Raw genomic sequence first — 17,814 nt, 5'->3', positions numbered from 1 at the left:
GCGAGAAAGGGGAGAGAGACGAGAATGAGAAGAAGAAAATGCAGCGAGCTAACCACTTATTTCTATTAAATGTCCTGACTGTTCATAAAAACTCTATTGCACATTCTCACGTACAGAGCAGGCCTGAACATTTTTAGCTCCCGTTGCCAGTTATATAAAGCCAAATTTATTATTTATTAATTAAATCCACTTCCAACTCTTCCAACAGAAAGAAGCAATTATATATAAGCCCCACTGGCTGTCACTAAGTCGGATGAAACCTGCTTTACTTTAACAATGCAAAAGCACAGGGCCTGATTTTCTCTGTGTGTGTGTTTCTCTCTCTCATGTATGAGATGCATCATAATAACTTAATGATATAATTATAACGATATAAAATTTACATGTAACTTTTTTTTGGGGGGGGACCTGGCTATGAAAAAGCAGCTCAGACATAGGCAGGAGCTTCAAACAAAAGGCAGTTCAATACAGGCAAAGCTTGATCAAGTTGGAACCACCAGATTCTGTGTATAAATCGATTCAACACTGATTCCTCCTGTGTCTGTACAGCTGAATCACTCATATAAAAAGGAAAGTATCATTAGTTAAATTAGCTCTTTCCTGAAATTTGTTGCCCTTTTGTCTGTGTGTATTGTTGTCTCCTTTCCGGTGCATTTAAAAACATTTGAAAATGGTCAGAAATCCACACCCCACACCCCCCGGAAGCTTTTATTTTGGCTACATTTTATGAAATACCTTCATGTTATCATGGGTCTCCTTGCAGACCCTTTATTATTCTCATAGCTTTCTTTGGCTAAACTCTTATAACAAGTGGGAAGGTAGAGTCTTCTGGGTGATTACCTGCTTGTATGAACCCATTTTCCTTTAGGTGCTTGTAAATTAATTGTTGATAGTTTGCTTTGATAATAGCAATTGGCTCAGAGGTTATATCAGCTAGAATCCTTGGTCTCATTGCTCCTCTATACGTACCTCATCTATCAGTTTTCTCTCACACACTCACATGGCTCTAACAAAGCCTCCGGCATCATTACTCAAGATGACCCTTTTGAAGACTCCTTCCGACGTCTCCAGCAGATATTGAACTTATGACCCTTACATCTCTTGTTTTGCTTCCTGTCTAACAACCCTCACATTCGCTGACTCCTCAGACTTTTTGGATTAGCTCCAACCTCTTCCGGGTCTGAGAGGCTGTCTCTGAGTTTATCCATTCCTGATTGTGCTTCTGACAAGCTTTGGCTGTGTTCTAGCCTGCTCTCAGCTACTACCTTATCAGCCTCTCTGTCAAGGTCAGGAAGAGCCGAAGTCTGCAGCTGCTGGCTCTCCCCTGTCTGACTAACATCAAAGCCTCTCTATTCCTGGCTGCTTTCTGCAGTTGACTGCAAACATTCACTGGGAGCTGGCTCATTCCTGACACCAGTTTTGCTGCTGGCTTCCCCAGCCTATAGAAGCAGGAAGGGACTGGCAGCATAGGTCTGCAGAATGCAGAGGCGCCACCTTCTGAGGTACATTGAGGGGGCCCAAAGCGACGTGATATGTTGATGTCTCTTGCATGACGTTGCATGATGTCCTGGCGTTGTTCTGGGCCCAGCTTTGTGTTAAACCTCAACAATGGGTCACCCACCCCCCTTAAATATTGAGGGGGCCCAAAGTGCCTCAGCCCCCAGGAGTAGGCACCTAAGGCAGAATGCCTCTCTTCCTGCCAAGTTAGCGAGAGGGGATACAGTCCACCATCCAGCTTTGCCTTCTCCCCAGGTGCCAAAATGCCTCAGTCCACCCCTACTAGAGACCATGAGTAGGCGAGTGGTCCTGCGCTCATGCCTTGCTTGCGGACTTCCCATAGGAATCTGGTCATCACTGGCCACCATTAAAATATCAAGAAATGAATTGGATAAGCATTAAGTCTGGCCCAGCAGGGCTCTTCTTTTAGTGTGCTCTTAAGCGACTGAACTTTGAAGAAACCCCTACATTCATTTTGAATTTCACTTGAGGCAAAATCTGGTGCTTTCACTAGCATTCATCAAATACTCTCACAGTGATCAACAAACAAACCCACAAACAGGACCCGAATTCAACAGCATTCTCCCTGAAGACTGGAAATCCCAGCAAGTTGTGAATTCTGGCAACAGGGGAGGCATAACACAGCCGTTTATTCACTGATATTTAAAATGAATTTTTCTTCTCTGCTTATATTTTGTGAATGTTGCATTGTGTTTTTAATGAAAAGTTGTTGCATTGTTTTATTACTGATATTTACAGCCTTGCGGGGTTGGACTAATAAAAGTCAGCATATACACACATTTAACAAACAAACAAACAAACAAACAAACAATGATGGAATGAGAAAAAGGGTAAAAAAGGTAAAGGTACCCCTGCCCGTACGGGCCAGTCTTGCCAGACTCTAGGGTTGTGCGCTCATCTCACTCTGTAGGCTGGGAGCCAGCACTGTCCGCAGACACTTCCGGGTCATGTGGCCAGCATGACAAGCTGCATCTGGCGAGCCAGTGCAGCACACGGAACGCTGTTTACCTTCCCGCTAGTAAGCGGTCCCTATTTATCTACTTGCACCCGGGGGTGCTTTTGAACTGCTAGGTTGGCAGGCGCTGGGACCGAACGACGGGAGCGCACCCCGCCGTGGGGATTTGAACCACCGACCATGCGATCAGCAAGTCCTAGGCGCTGAGGTTTTACCCACAGCGCCACCCGCGTCCCTTGAGAAAAAGGGTAGATGGATGCTAATCAGAGTTGTCTACATGTCTCAGAAATAAAACCTGCCTTACTTCATGCCTATCCAAAGTAAATTATGGGGATACATAAACTCTGCCCCTTGACTTCCACATATATTTCTGCCTTCCACCAAGCAGGACAGTATATTCAAGATAGTTACCTGCTGAAGTGAATCTGTATTTTCTCACAATTAGCATTGCAGATTCCATTTGCATTGCACTGTACTCTTGTATGAAAGGATAATGTTATACTCTTTGTTTTCCACAAATGGCATTGTTTCTTGTCCAGTTGTTTCTACAGAATAGCTCGATTTCAAAAGCAGAGATCTGGATATCGATGGCAGCACACTCTGCTAACATGTTCTCTTTTTGCCCCCTGAACCTCTCTGATATGCCAAGGAAAGAGGAAAAATATATTAAGCCAAAAGCAAAGCAATTTGACAGATGTAATTAGACTCTCCAAGAGAAACCAGCCCACTAGGTGAACAACAGAAACCTCATAGTATGTGAACAGCTGCATTTCCTGTGATGCTGTAAATATTGCTACTCCTACAACACGCCTTTTGCTTTTGCCCACCAGATGGGTCACTACAAGTGGGTGGCAAAGCCAACCACTATACATCTTTTAGATGGCAGATGGATGTATTGTACAATTGTTGCCAAACCATGGCAGTGCAAACAGGGTCTTATGGGGCATGTTCAATTTGGCTATGCATAACATGAAAACAGATCAGGCATTAGCACGAGAGGAGGCAGAGATGCAGCTCATTTTCATATGGTGAAATAGCCAAGATACCAGCTAAGTGCGCTTCAGCAATCAATAAGTCTAACCAGTCATGCATCTCTAAGGGGCGATATCTAATGTTCCTCATACTCAAAGGAGACGCATTGAAATCAGTTGATTTCACTGGGTATATTCGGAGGATGACTTAGACTGCAATCATAACCCCACCTACATAGGAGTAACACCCATTGAATTCAATTGAACATACTTCACAGGTTGCCTGTTTATGACTGAGTTGTACAGCACCCATTATTTTAAGGGGGCTGAAAATAAAACATGAAGTGTCAGAATGCCTTTGTATACATCACTGGTGCACAAGAATTTAAAATACTATGTGCAGTTCTGATTGCTTCAATCCATAAAAGTTGTCACACAGTGGGGGGGGGGAGTACTGGAAATAGCAACTAAAATATGACCCTTAAATAGAGCCGTTTGGACCAGCACAACTATCACTGTGAAATTAATCATTGTGGGCATTCATTCACCTTGTTTTTACATTTCTGTTCCACAGTGGAGTATCAAGAGATTAGTTAGACTGAAACAATAGCACACTGATTATTGTAAGAACTGCATTTGGTGATGACGGTTCAAAGGGCGGGAGGGGATGTTGTGGGTGGGGGGGAAGAGAACAGAAACAAGGGCTAATCTATCAAAACGCATGTCTGAATGAAGATTAATTTGGGGCAATCTATCCAAACTTTTATTAACAATTCATCAATAAAACATAAGGACATAATTTGGATCTTCTCTTCTCTCATGTTTCTGATCTGGAAGTGGTGAAAAAGGAGAATTCACAGGGGAGTGGATACTATGTGATAGAAATTCACAATAAGACGAGCTTTTATGTTTGAAAGAATCTAGTGACAAAGAGAATGTTGAGAACTTTTGAGCTGAAATCCATGGACTGTTCCCAGGGCTAGTTCTATTCAGAGTACCATCTTATTTTCATCCCTCTGTGGGGGCAGCTATGTTTTTACTCATGCAAAATGTCTCTTGGAACAGTGGGGCATCATCAAGTCCTGTTTCTTCCAGGTGGCACTGCACTATGCAGCAGGAACACCTTGTCCTAAAGGTAGGTAGATTTAAGGCAGTGCCAAAGTGCCAAGGAAACACCTCCCCACCTCCTTCCCAGCTCTGACAGGATCCCAGAGTCCTTCTGCTTCCTCCCAAAGCCTAGTTACAGATAGGTAGCCGTGTTGGTCTGCCATAGTCAAAATAAAAAAATTCCTTCCAGTAGCACCTTAAAGACCAACTAAGTTAGTTATTGGTATGAGCTTTCGTGTGCATGCACACTTGGTATCTGAAGAAGTGTGCATGCACATGAAAGCTCATACCAAGAACTAACTTAGTTGGTCTTTAAGGTGCTACTGGAAGGAATTTCCCCCCAAAGCCTAGTTAGTGCTTGCCCAGCCTGGGGAAGAAGGTGGGAGGGCTCTAGGCTCCTGTCATGCTTCCTTCCCCAAACCCAGAGCCTTCCTTACTCAGCTTTGTGAAGGCACAGTGAGGTGTGTGTGTGTGTGTCGAATTTTGACCTTGCACAGGGCACCATATTACCAAAGTCTGCCCCTGCTAGCATGCCACTTGTCTACAAAACAAAGAGAGGCAACCTGCAGACCACCTAATAATTGAAATCTGTCAGTGATATAGGAATTTGCCAATGTGCAGGTTCAAAAGGTTAGAAGTGAGCCACTCCTCCCATTGGTGTGGGCCGATGATATGAATGAGATTCACTCACTGGATTCCTATCTCATCCATACTTTGGTCCAGCCACCTTGCAGTTCTTCGCTGTTGTGTACCTCAGGTCTTTTTTGTTGTTGTCTACCACGATGTCCAACATCTGCATGAAACAGTTGGTTCAGTTCATGTAGTTTTTGGGAGTGCAATTGGGGCTCACTGTTCAGCAAAGATGTACGGGTTAGGAGGGTTCATTCTGTGTCTGTTGTATTGCTTTTTCAGGCTGTTATTGTGTGTCTGCTGGTGCTGTTTTTGCTTTGATGTAGTTTAGACTTCTTTTATTCCCCCCCCCATTATAATTTATGTGAGCTGCTCTGAATGATAGTTATCCAAAGTGTGTCATACAAATCCTTTCAATAAATTAAAATGATAGTATATGGGCCTTGCATTTTCAGATGGTACCTAAGCAACAAGGTGGTTTAAAAAGTGCTTGGCTGTATTTTATCTCCATCTGTCTTAGCCTTTCTGATAAGTGGAAATTCAGGCTTCCCTAATATCCAGTGAAACCACAACTGCTTAAATGAACTCCACAACATTGTCATTTGCTCTATAGCAACAGAAACAGTTTGGTGACCTAAAATGAAGGCCTTTTGTGCGTGAAATTTAAAATTCATCAAAGCTCAGTTCTAACTCAAAGGATAAAGAATGGAGTTAGTCAATGAAGAGTTTTATTTGCAGGTGTTTGATAGAAAAAATGAGCCAAAGGCATATGACAGCCTCTTGCATTCAGGTATCTGAAAATGATATGTTTTTCTCTCCTGCTGTGCATTTGGCACATCCAAGGACAGGAGCGAGCAAAGCAAATGTGGGGAAATTGCAAGAAAATTCAGAAGAAATGGACAGAAAAGTAACTGAAAGAATGACCATAGGATGGCATTTCTCAAGACGTGCAGCCAAATCATGTCTTGTTGTGCACAACATAGTTAGATGCGTTGTTGGAAAGGAAAACCAATACAAATACAATTCCTCTTCATTTTGTTCTCATAAATTTTATGTTATTTCAGAGAAATGAAATCTGTGCACAGCTTGTCGAGACAAAATGTGGTAAAATGAAAAAATAGATCATCCCCACAAGAAAGTGGACACACACATACAAAATGTGTTTTCTGCCTTCTCTTGTTTTTATCAGTATTATGTACTGGCTCGATACAGTCACTAAAAGAACTTGTAAATTATATAGAAAATAACACGCCACATTTTTAGGAATGGGCAAGGGTATGCAAAGATAAGACTTACACCAGCTATGAAGTCCACTGAAAGGGAGGGATCACTTTTCCCTGCTACAGTAGTTTAGATAGGAAGTTCAAGTGCAGAACTACTGCACCTATGAGCAGTCTTGCCACAACATTCTGGACTAGTTACCGCTTCCAGATAAGATGCAATTACAGCCCCACATAAGACTCAGCTACATTAGTAAAAATGAAACGTCATAAATGTATTATAACACCGTGACACCAGATGACACTATAGAGATGGAAATCGGAAATCAGTGGAATTTTCCATTGTGAGGTTTAAAACATTTTTTTCAGAGAATCTTCAGAGTGTTTTTTTATAGCTGTGTAGATTCAGCCTTAAAGTGTGTTCATACCTTCCAACATTTCTCCCATGAAAATAGGGATGTCCTTTTCCATACCCTCCAACATTTCTCCAATGGAAATTGGGGTGTCCTAAGGAAAAGTGGGACATTCCAGGATCAAAACAGAAACTGGGATGGCTTCTGTAAATCGGGGACTGTCCCTGGAAAATTGAAGAAACATAAAAATAGGTGGCAGGATGAATCAGCATACAGTGCTCTGGGCCTCCCCACCCCCCAAAATGCAGTGTTATGAGCCCCCAAAATTCCTGTTGGCACCCCTGCTCCCCCCCTGCAATGTATGAACACATGCATCTAGGAGGCCAAAGGCACAGTTCTGCATGTAGGAAGCACTCACACATCAGGGAACCTTGTAAAAGAAAGGTTGTGTGAAGTGCTGCCAACTCATGCATACACATTGCAGATATTCCCACCAACATCGCTATTTCTAAAACTTAGTTTCTGACTAATGGATTTCTCAACTTTTAGGTGTTCAACTTCGAAAACAAATGAAGTTTCTAAGTCCATTTAGTTCCTTCTGATTGTATCAGCACTGATATAAAAGGTTGCTCTGTATTTTATCTTCCTGGTTGTTCTAAAGATTTTTCCCCCTCTGCTGCTTGAACAGATGAAACTACATTTATATAGGGGATCATTTCAAGGATATATGAATTGCTTTGGAAACGTGTTATATGGATGTAAAAGCCAAATTACACCACGGTATTCTCACCTGGAACAAACTGAAGCTTATAGTCTGTGAATCTCCTGGCAAATCACCAGTTCTTCAATGTTAAAAATTGTTTTTGTTGTACATTTAATTTTGTTCCTCTACTCCTGAGCAGTTTTTATTTAGAATGGACAGGTTTTAGTTTCCTATCAGGTAGAAACTCACATGCCTTCCAACATTTCTTTGATGAAAACAGGGACAGCCTATTCCATCATCAACATCATAATCATCATAATTTTATTATTTATACCACACCTATCTGATTGGATTACCCCAGCCACTCTGGGCAGCTTCCAACATATCTAAAAACTTAATAAAACATTTAAAAACCTCTATATACAGGGCTGTTTTCAGATGTCTCCTATAGGTTTTAAAGTTCCTTATCTCCTTGACTCAGGGGTCACATAACTTCATACCCACCAACATTGCTCTGATAAAAAATAGGGACATCCTATTTGCACCCCCAGTTGCAAGTATTTACATTTGAGCAAATCTAGGTGTGATTGTTGGAGCTAGAAGCAGTTAACTATATACTGTATACCAAAATACACATTTTAAATAAGTTAATACAAACTGATTTGTTTGAGGGAAGGCTATACAACATTGCATCAAGCAATTTGACCCCACATTTCCCAGTGCAATTCCACATCACTTTGGTTATTGCAAGAAATCCTTTGGGGGAGGGGTGTGGTGTGTGTGTGTGTGGAGTGGGTTTTTTGCCCATCGGCATCAAATCAACTTTAATCATGCAACATAAATCTGTCAGTCAATGAGTAAATCCCATCCGAAAACAGTGACGGTCTGGAAGCACTCACAGTTTTCTTCAGAGACCACAGGTGGGATCACATGCTGATCACAAGCTTGCAGACAGTAGATTTTGTTTCTGGACCGATCTTGAAACAAAATACTTGCAATTAGTGACTGACCTTTTTTGTACCTGGCTGAGTTGCCAACTTCATTGCCAATGTTCTCACCTTGAATCATCAGGAATGGAGAACCACGGTGTCCCTTCCATTTGTCTATTGTTTTTAGCCCTCCAGATGTTACTGGAGCAATTTCTATAAGTTCTAGCCCGAATGGCCAATAGCCTGTTGTGATGGATGTTATAGTCAGCAACATCCACAGGGCCACAGGTTCGCTACCTCCCACTTAATTTGTTTTCCCATTGCAGGCAAGTCTCTAATCCTGTTGCTATCAGATCCTTCATAGGACTCACTTAAATTCGTAAAGAAAAAATGTTTTATGTGTGTTGTACATGCATGATAACACTATGACACCAGATAGCACTGTGGAGTCCCATCTTTCCCTACTGGATTTCCCTGTATGAGTTTACAATGTGCTTCACTGAATCGCTTCTTTGGCGTGTCTAGATCCAGCTGTAGTTTGGCTTGGATACAATCTTAAAATGCTAATCTATCATAATGGACAGCAAACTGTGCATTAACCTTTATCAGTTGTTTGAGATAAGGTACGTGGAGGTCTATCCTTCACAGTATTCCTTTGGCGATCACTGCTGTTGCATGAGCTCATACTGATCTTCTAGGAATTCATCCCACAGTTTGAATGTTTACAACAGCTCAAGTCAAGGTGAAATAAGATGTGCCCTAAAAACTAAGAGCATCTCACAGAGTTACAACAGAAGAAAGCTGTCAGGGTTTTGTCTGTGCACATGCTCGAAATAATAATAGGCGCTGCCAAGCCTGTTTCTTCTCTGAAATACAGCCATATGATTCAGAAATATGGAAACTGTTAAAGGCAAGTAAAAACTCTAATGATGCTAAGTGAATTGTGATGGTTGCATAAACAATATGGGTCTATATTTGTTTTTTTTAAAAAAATAAACACAGAGAGAGAATGGCATATGAGGAGCTGTCTGTATTAGCTGAATCTTGCTAAGGAAGAAGAAGAAGAGTTTGGATTTGATATCCCGTCTTTCACTCCCTTTAAGGAGTCTCAAAGTGGCTAACATTCTCCTTTCCCTTCCTCCCCCACAACAAACACTCTGTGAGGTGAGTGGGGCTGAGAGACTTCAGAGAAGCATGACTGGCCCAAGGTCACCCAGCAGCTGCATGTGGAGGAGCGGAGACGCGAACCCGGTTCCCCAGATTATGAGACTACCGCTCTTAACCACTACACCACACTGGCTCTCAAGGATTGAAGTACTTCAAAACTTGGTAACTGGCAATGGTGTAAAAGTCTTGGGAAACAAGTAGCCAGGGGTGCCAACTTGAATAAAATATTTTGGGGGGTGGGGCAGGCAAGCACCGCCCTGCATAATCAATCACAAGTCATGGTGTGCACACACAATTTGAATGGCAATGCCTATCAACTTGGGGGGAGCTTGACTCCCTAAAAATATATGTATTGGGGGGGGGGCTGAAGGGACCTCAGTCCCTAGGAGTTGGCTCCTATGCAAGTAGCTGTAGGGTGCCATTTCAGATTTGGATTCAGGGTGGCTTGAGAGCACCTTTTTGGGGGGAGCAAAGGCAGCACAGCATCTGAAGCAAAATCCTATAGTCAGAGTTCTGTGCATTAAAGTCCTTTACCTGGGCAATTCAATGTTTGAAGCAAGGGAAGCTGGCTTCTGAAACCTGTCCACATCATGCCAGTGTGAGGAATTTGCATACTTTAATAATAACAATAACAATAATTTATTATTTATACCCTGTCCATCTGGGTATATACTTTGTTCTTTAGCATAAGTTGTGGTTTTTTTTATATACTATTTTGCATGATTGTTACAAGAGGACAAACTCCCTGATCATATGAAACTTAAAACTCCATAACCGAAAAGGAGAAGATCTGATGCAGAAAGGGCATATATAAGTAGAGAAAAGGAGGAGGAATAAAAAGAAGGGAAAGCTGGAATGGAAGAATGAAGCAAGTATAGAGAAGGATAACATGGTTCCAGTTACAGATGGGTAGCCGTGTTGGTCTGCCATAGTCAAAATAAAAAAAATTCCTTCCTGTAGCACCTTAAAGACCAACTAAGTTAGTTCTTGGTATAAGCTTTCGTGTGCATGCACAATTCTTCAGATACAGATGAAGAAGTGTGCATGCACACGAAAGCTTATACCAAGAACTAACTTAGTTGGTCTTTAAGGTGCTACAGGAAGGAATTTTTTTTAGAAGGATAACATGGTTACTAATGTGGTTACCGATGTACAAAATACATTTATCAACAGCTTTGGGTTCATTTATTCTAGACATGTGTAGGATTACATATAAGAATGTTGTCTGAAGCTCTTTCAACATTTTTGAGAAATGTAACTTGAAATGAATGTAACTTTACCAGGTGGTGGTGCATGTCTACATTTAAAGTACTTGCTACATTCGAATCCAATGAGCAATTTTGCGTAGGGACAGACAGCTGCGGCTCAACTTGTCTCATGGGAAGGGTCAACCCTGGCCCTGAAATGACTACTAGGACCTCTCTTTAGTGTGAGGCTGAAATGGCAGCAAAAAAATGTTTGCCATTGCTGAAGTTGGTCTAATATTAACATAAGCCTCTTCTGCCTTTGCATCATCACTATCATCAGAATACGTTAAGCTTGGAGTTCTTTTCTTCAAACGCTCTCTATTGGTACAATTAGAATGGCCATAAATTTATGTCATAGATCAGATATGACCAGTGCTATTCTCCTAGAAAAGGAGGTGCTGAAACTCACCATGAACACCTCCCTCTTTCTCTTAGAATGGCAATGACACCTACCTGAGAACTGCTGGAACTCACCTAAAAGGTTCCAGAAGCCACCTGAGAGGTGCCGTAACTGAGTTCTGGTGAGTTCCCTCTGAAAAAAAGCCCTAGGTATGATCTGTTTCTCCTGCCAACCTAGCAGTTCGAAAGCACGTCAAAGTGCAAGTAGATAAATAGGTACTGCTCTGGCAGGAAGGTAAATGGCGTTTCCGTGCGCTGCTCTGGTTCGCCAGAAGCGGCTTAGTCATGTTGGCCACATGACCCGGAAGCTGTACATCGGCTACCTCAGCCAATAAAGTGAGATGAGCGCCACAACCACAGAGTCGGTCACGACTGGACCTAATGGTCAGGGGTCCCTTTACCTTTACGTTTTATGATCTGTTTGTCATCATTGGGTCATATACTAGAACAGGGTTTGTGATGGCCATCTTTCCATGACATTTGTTGTAGAGGTTTGAGGCAAAATGGGGCAAAGCGATAACTGTAGGTTTTACCTTTTGTACAGTAATAATAATAATAATAATAATAATAATAATAATAATAATAATAATATATTATTTATACCCCATCCATCTGGCTGGGTTTCCCCAGCTACTCTGAGTGGCTTCCAGCAGAATATTAAAATACAATGATTCATCCAGTATTAAAAGCTTCCCTAAACAGGGCTGACTTCAGGTTAATTTCTACACACATGGAGAAATACAAGCACATCTGCATCTTCCAAGCAAGCAAGATGCATTGCCAGAGTTCAAGTACACCTTCCCTCCAGGCAAGCTGGGGCATGAAGCAACAGAACCAGTGAGAGATGTGGGAGAGGGAGAGTTTTGATGGCCAGAACGAAAGACATGGAGGGTAACATTTTAGTCCCTGGGCAGAGGTTTGCCATCCCTGCTCTAGCTTATCAGTCTATCCAACTTCCTCCCTTTCCTCATCCCAAGCTAGTTTACAATATCAAACCATCAACAATCTAACCATCTGGTTTTAAAGCAGTGAATCCATAACAACAGGTGACTAAGGCTGGATCTACATTGACGTATTTAACATTATTTCCCTCTCTTAGAACAATATTACATATGTCATTCTAATATGTCACAGGGCACATCTGTTAATGAAAACTTTTTTACCTTGGTTTCTTTCGTCAAATGTAAGCAATACTCGGCCACGACATTTTCCAAAATGCTGTTTCTTTCCCTGCTGCTGGTCACTGGAGTCAGCATGGTGTAGTGGTTAAGAGTGGTGGACTTGAAATCTGGTGAACCGGGTTCGCTTCCCCGCTCCTCCACATGCAGCTGCTGGGTGACCTTGGGCCAGTCACACTTCTCTGAAGTCTCTCAGCTTCACTCACCTCACAGTGTTTATTCCGGGGGAGGAAGGAAAAAGGAGATTGTTAGCCGCTTTCAGACTCCTTAAGGGGAGTGAAAGGCGGGATATCAAGTCCAAACTCCTCCTCCTCCTCCTCCTCTTCTTCTTCTTCTTCTTCTTCTTCTTCTTCTGGTTGTTCTGCTCTTTCCTCTGGTGTCATGTTTTAATTCGTCCTCCCTCCCTCCCTGAACACTGCCCCTTGAATACCATTGGAGTTTGAATGTAGTAAAAAAAGTAAAACACTACTACTACTACTACTACTACTACTACTACTAATAATAATAATAATAATAATTTATTTATACCCTGACCATCTGGCTGAGTCTCCCCAGCCACTCCGGGCAGCTCCCAATCAAGTGTTAAAAACAATACAGCACAGGGACATATGAGCAGTTTTTCACCTATATAGTAGCATAAAACAATAAAAAAAAATTGATAAAAAGGCAGGGTAATTGATAAAAAGGCAGGGTAACCATTACTTACCTCCACTTTGACGTTAAAAACCATAAGTGTAGATCGGCCCCAAGTGAAGCATAGAAAACTTAATAACAATTCTAGATCTCAACCATCAGATTGTGCATGCCTGCTTCACAGATGATATCTTTCATTGGAGCCAATCCAGTGGTGTTTTGCTTGAAAAGCAGCTTTAAAATGCAAAGTTTCTCCTGAAGAATAGCCAATGCTGTTTCACAGGTTTAAGGGAGGGGTAAATATTGTATTACGTGTGAATTATTCATTCAATTTTGCATTCTTATAGATGGCTACCATCTCCTTGCTATGAAAACAAAATGAGGTTTCTGGGCAGAAGGCATGTATTGGATTAGAGTTCAATTAATAAATAGCTTCTCTGGGCTCATTTAGTGGTTTCTAGAAGCAACTTTTAATAAGTAAAGAATGGTTTGTTGATTAGTCCTGGGCAGAGGCTTTGGAAACCTGCAATGCAAATGTGAATTGAATGACTGTGGTGTTGATCAAGAACGTGAGAGACTTGGGCTTAGCAAAGGCTTAGCAACTTGGGACCAGTTTTAGAACATCTGAATATTGGCTCTGGAAAAGGTCCATTTGTTAAGTCCAAAACTGGCCGAAACATGCGAGCCAAGGTGGAAGAGATTGGCTTCCACAATAAAATGGCATAGAAATGAAGTTATACTTGGCATAGTACACCTAACATTTAGGTTAATAACATTTTTGTAATAGTGAGGATACCATGCAAATAGATTTTGCATTCCCCTGCCAGCTTGTCCAAACACCATTAGAGCCAGTGATTTTAATGGATTTTGGTTCAAATCCTAATTAAACATAAAACTTATACCAGTAATTAGTCTGCATGTTTTTCATATTAGTGAAGCCGTTTGCAGCAATGAGGAGATAAAGCATTTTAACTTCAGCAGCTTAGACATTAGGTGGAAGTATAAAGAAATAATTTAGGAGAGCTCAATTATAACTTTTGGTTAAAAACTTTCCTGAAGTTTCATTATAATCCCACTTTTGAAAAGTCGATTCAGAGCCCCTCCAGATTGGTGTTGGTTTTTAATAATAATAATAATAATAATAATAATAATAATAATAATAATAATAGTTGTTGTTGTTGTTGTTTCTTCAGCACAAGTAGTTGGTGCATAAACTTGCATTACTGTGATGTTAAAAGGTCTGCCTTGGGTTCGTATCGAGATCATTCTAATATTATGATTATGATTATTATTAATAATAATAAGTGTTACTCTGCAACATAATACAATAATATGCATTGATGGTAGATTTATCCTAGACTGTCCTCAGATCATTCAGCCTTATAAGTTGTTCTGTGATGCTTCCCCTGTTATTGCCATTTTTAGGGGCATTCTTATACTACCCCGCAACAGAAAAGGGACAACAACAAAACCCAGAACATTTATTGCATAAAAAGTTCCAGAATTTCAGCCGGAAGCTATAGGACATGCACCAATTGGAACAGAGCAGTATGTCCACCCCAAAACGTCTGCAGGTGGGAACGTTATTGAAAGTGGGATCATAAATACCTTCCCTGACATCATCATGAGCACAACCAATTACGAATGCTCAATGAAAAGGAGGGGCCATCAGAAAGTGGGGCCATTTAAAGGGCTATGAATGGTTTATTTTCCTGTTGTCTGTCTAAACTCAATCCCTTGGGAGGTTGTCTGGAGACAAATGGAAACTACACAGGACTGCTTTTCATGGAAAGAAGACTTATTCAGCCTTCCTCTTGACTGTACACCTGATTTATTTTTATTTTAGTTATATTTTAATTCAAGAGGTTTAATTAGTTTCCTCAAACAATCACACACGGCAATCCAGGAAGGGGGGCAGTGATTAACCCCCCCCCTATTTCCCCCTTTTTTATTTATGATTTTCAGTTTTATACATTTCAATCATTTTACAACCATTTTAACATTTCAAAACTTGACTTCCTTCCCTCTCTTCCTGCGGTTCACACACACACACACACACACACACACACACACACACATATATATTCTGCATATTCCAAATTAACTTAATTTACTCATTCATTCATCTACTTAAAATATATACTCTTAAAAAACTGCAGGCTATGACGATAATCCTGCCAATGTTTACATTTTTTTATTGTAAAAAAACAGAAAAATTTCCAGACTGGGGGGTATGTGGTTTTTTTTATTAAAAAAGAATTAAAGTAAATATAAGTTGATTTTTTTATTATTTAATATCATCAATGTGAGATAGAACAACAAGAGCCTGGAATTCCAGCCATTGCCTGGACTCCCCACAGCTCTGGTCATTCAGGTTCACAGTCTTAGGGTGCTCTGGGACACGTTGATGATCTTGTATATCCAGGGTTCAGGGGTGGCCAGGAATGCTTTCTATCAGCTCCACTGGACAAAAAGACTTTTAATCTCATACGCAGACTGCTTGCCATTTATTAATTCAAGTGTGCATTACCAGAACACACTTTGGGAAAGGTTGTCATTGCTTGGTGTTCTACACAAAGGGAAATGCAACACACTTGCTAATAACTGCTAGTGAATATATAATCGATTATGATGTCATTCAAAATATACAAATAAACCACTTCAAAATAATGTGTGCATCATACAACACATCTCACAAAATATACAAGTAACTACAAGTTGTTATATGCAACAGAGTCAAACAAAGAATCAAATCAATGAATAGCGAGGAACACCAAGCCGTCTGTCAAAGGAAGACGTCTCACAAAAGTCGCAAAGGAAGACATCTCTCCAAAGTCTAAAAAGGACAGTATATCCGGAATAGTTCAACTGTTTCGGAATAAAGTCTCATCAACAAATAATTATCAATGAAATAATCATACTAGTGGGGATCATGCTAGTGGATCAGTGCTCACTGGATTGCTTCCATCTCTTGTGGGGGCTCAATTAGTGCCAGTGCCCTCTGTCAAGAGCTTGGGTGTAACCTTCGACGCCTCCCTTTCTATGGAGGCGCAGGTTGCAGCTACAGCAAAGGCAGCATTTTTCCATCTCCGCTGTATTAAGCAGTTGGTCCGTTACCTTTCTCGTGCCGATCTGGCCACAGTGATCCATGCGATGGTCACCTCCAGGCTTGATTACTGTAATTCGCTCTACACGGGGCTGCCCTTAAAGCTGACTCAGAAACTCCAGCAGGTGCAGAATGCCGCGGCGAGACTCCTTTCAGGGTCCCTGCCACGGGATCACATTCATCCAGTGCTTTACTAGCTGCACTGGCTCCCGATGGAGTACAGGGTCAGGTTTAAGGTGCTGGTTTTGACCTTTAAAGCCCTATCTGGCCTAGGACCCTCATCCCTACGGGACCGCCTCTCCTGGTATGCCCCGGAGAGGACCTTAAGGTCCATAAATAATAAGTCCCGAGCCCCAAGGAGGTTAAATTGGCCTCAACCAGGGCCAGGGGCTTTTCAGCTCTGGTCCCAGCCTGGTGGAATGTCCTACCGCAGGAGATCAGGGCCCTGCGGGATTTGACATCTTTCTGCAGGGTCTGCAAGACGGAGCTGTTCGGTCTGGCCTTTGGGCTAACCCCCCCTCATATTTTTTTTTAAATGCAACCCCTTATATGGGATTTGTATATAAATTTTCCCTCGACACTCTTTGCTCGCCCACATAGGACCAGCATGGATAGTTGGCTCTGGTGAATCTTTGATATTTTCTCCTCTTATGGCTTTGATCTATAGGCTACCACTAAAACGAGACTGCATTTTAAGCTGCATTTTAAACTGTATTCTAACTTACATTTTAATCAACTGTTCTTTTGGGGGGTTCTTTTGGATTTTTTTGTTTTTGTTTGTTTGTGTGTGTGTGTGTGTTGTTTTTAATGTTTTTACTGTATTTATATTCAGTGTTAGCCCCCCTGAGCCTAGTCTTGGCCAGGGAGGGCAGGGTATAAATATAAATTTATTATTATTATTATTATTGGTGCTCAGCAGCTTCCGCTCACTTGACAACATTGACCCTAAGAGAAGTGGGTCAATGGGAATGCTTTATATTTTGCACTCAGAAAAAGAGTGTTTCCTGCATTTCAGGGGGTCATACTAGATGTCCCTTCGAGTGCCTTCCAGCTCTACAATTCTGTGAATCTGTGTCATCCATTTTGTCCACATGATCAGAATTATCTGGATCTACTGGAGTGGCCTTAGATGTAGCCAGAAGGAAGCAACAACTGAGTAACATAATTAAAAACAGCCCAAAGCCCAATGAATTATGTATGAATTTTGAAAGCTTTCTCCCAGTATTTTAAATAGTTTGTTCAATAAAGGATCTTACTTGATCTCTGCTGCTTCTTCTCTGGGACCAACACAGCTATCAATACTTTCATGCAAGAATGGCTAATGACAGATTAATTTACTTTAAACATGAAAACACTCTTGACAAGAGATGTTACCATATCCTGTAGCTTTAGATGAATGGGATGTAACAAAGTACTGTTTGGAAGAGGGAAAGAGGTGAGGAGTTCTTAATTTTATTGAAGTCTTTAGTAATTAATTAGGAGGCACATAATGAGTACAATTCTTAAGTTGTAACGGAATAATAGACTTGCCTTTTCATCTTTGAACATCAGAAATCTGTAAGCAGAGACAAGTAAGCATAGAGTAACTAGCTGAATCTCTGGGAGGCAGAGGGAGGGGAATGGTTGGCTGAATCAGTGCCTGCGTTCTTTCAAGATATTTTGACAATACTTAAGATGAAGGCTTTGAACAATTCTGTA

The 17,814-nt window shown here is 41.3% G+C and overlaps 1 long non-coding RNA gene across 1 annotated transcript; it reads right to left on the bottom strand.

Annotated features, from left to right (window-relative positions):
* Positions 1-6,715: 6,715 nt before the first annotated feature.
* On the bottom strand, positions 6,716-13,143 carry LOC309530249. Its single transcript, XR_014218726.1, has 3 exons — positions 13,084-13,143; positions 8,357-8,434; positions 6,716-6,978 (listed from the first exon to the last, which is right to left on the bottom strand). It is a non-coding gene; the product is annotated as an uncharacterized lncRNA (long non-coding RNA).
* Between the last annotated feature and the right edge of the window lie 4,671 nt (positions 13,144-17,814).

The sequence above is a fragment of the Podarcis vaucheri genome (assembly GCF_965113315.1).
Source record: "Podarcis vaucheri genome assembly, chromosome: 4".
Lineage (NCBI taxonomy): Eukaryota > Metazoa > Chordata > Lepidosauria > Squamata > Lacertidae > Podarcis > Podarcis vaucheri.
The sequence above is the reverse complement of the archived record's forward strand: the minus strand, read 5'-3'. Positions and strand labels throughout refer to the sequence as shown.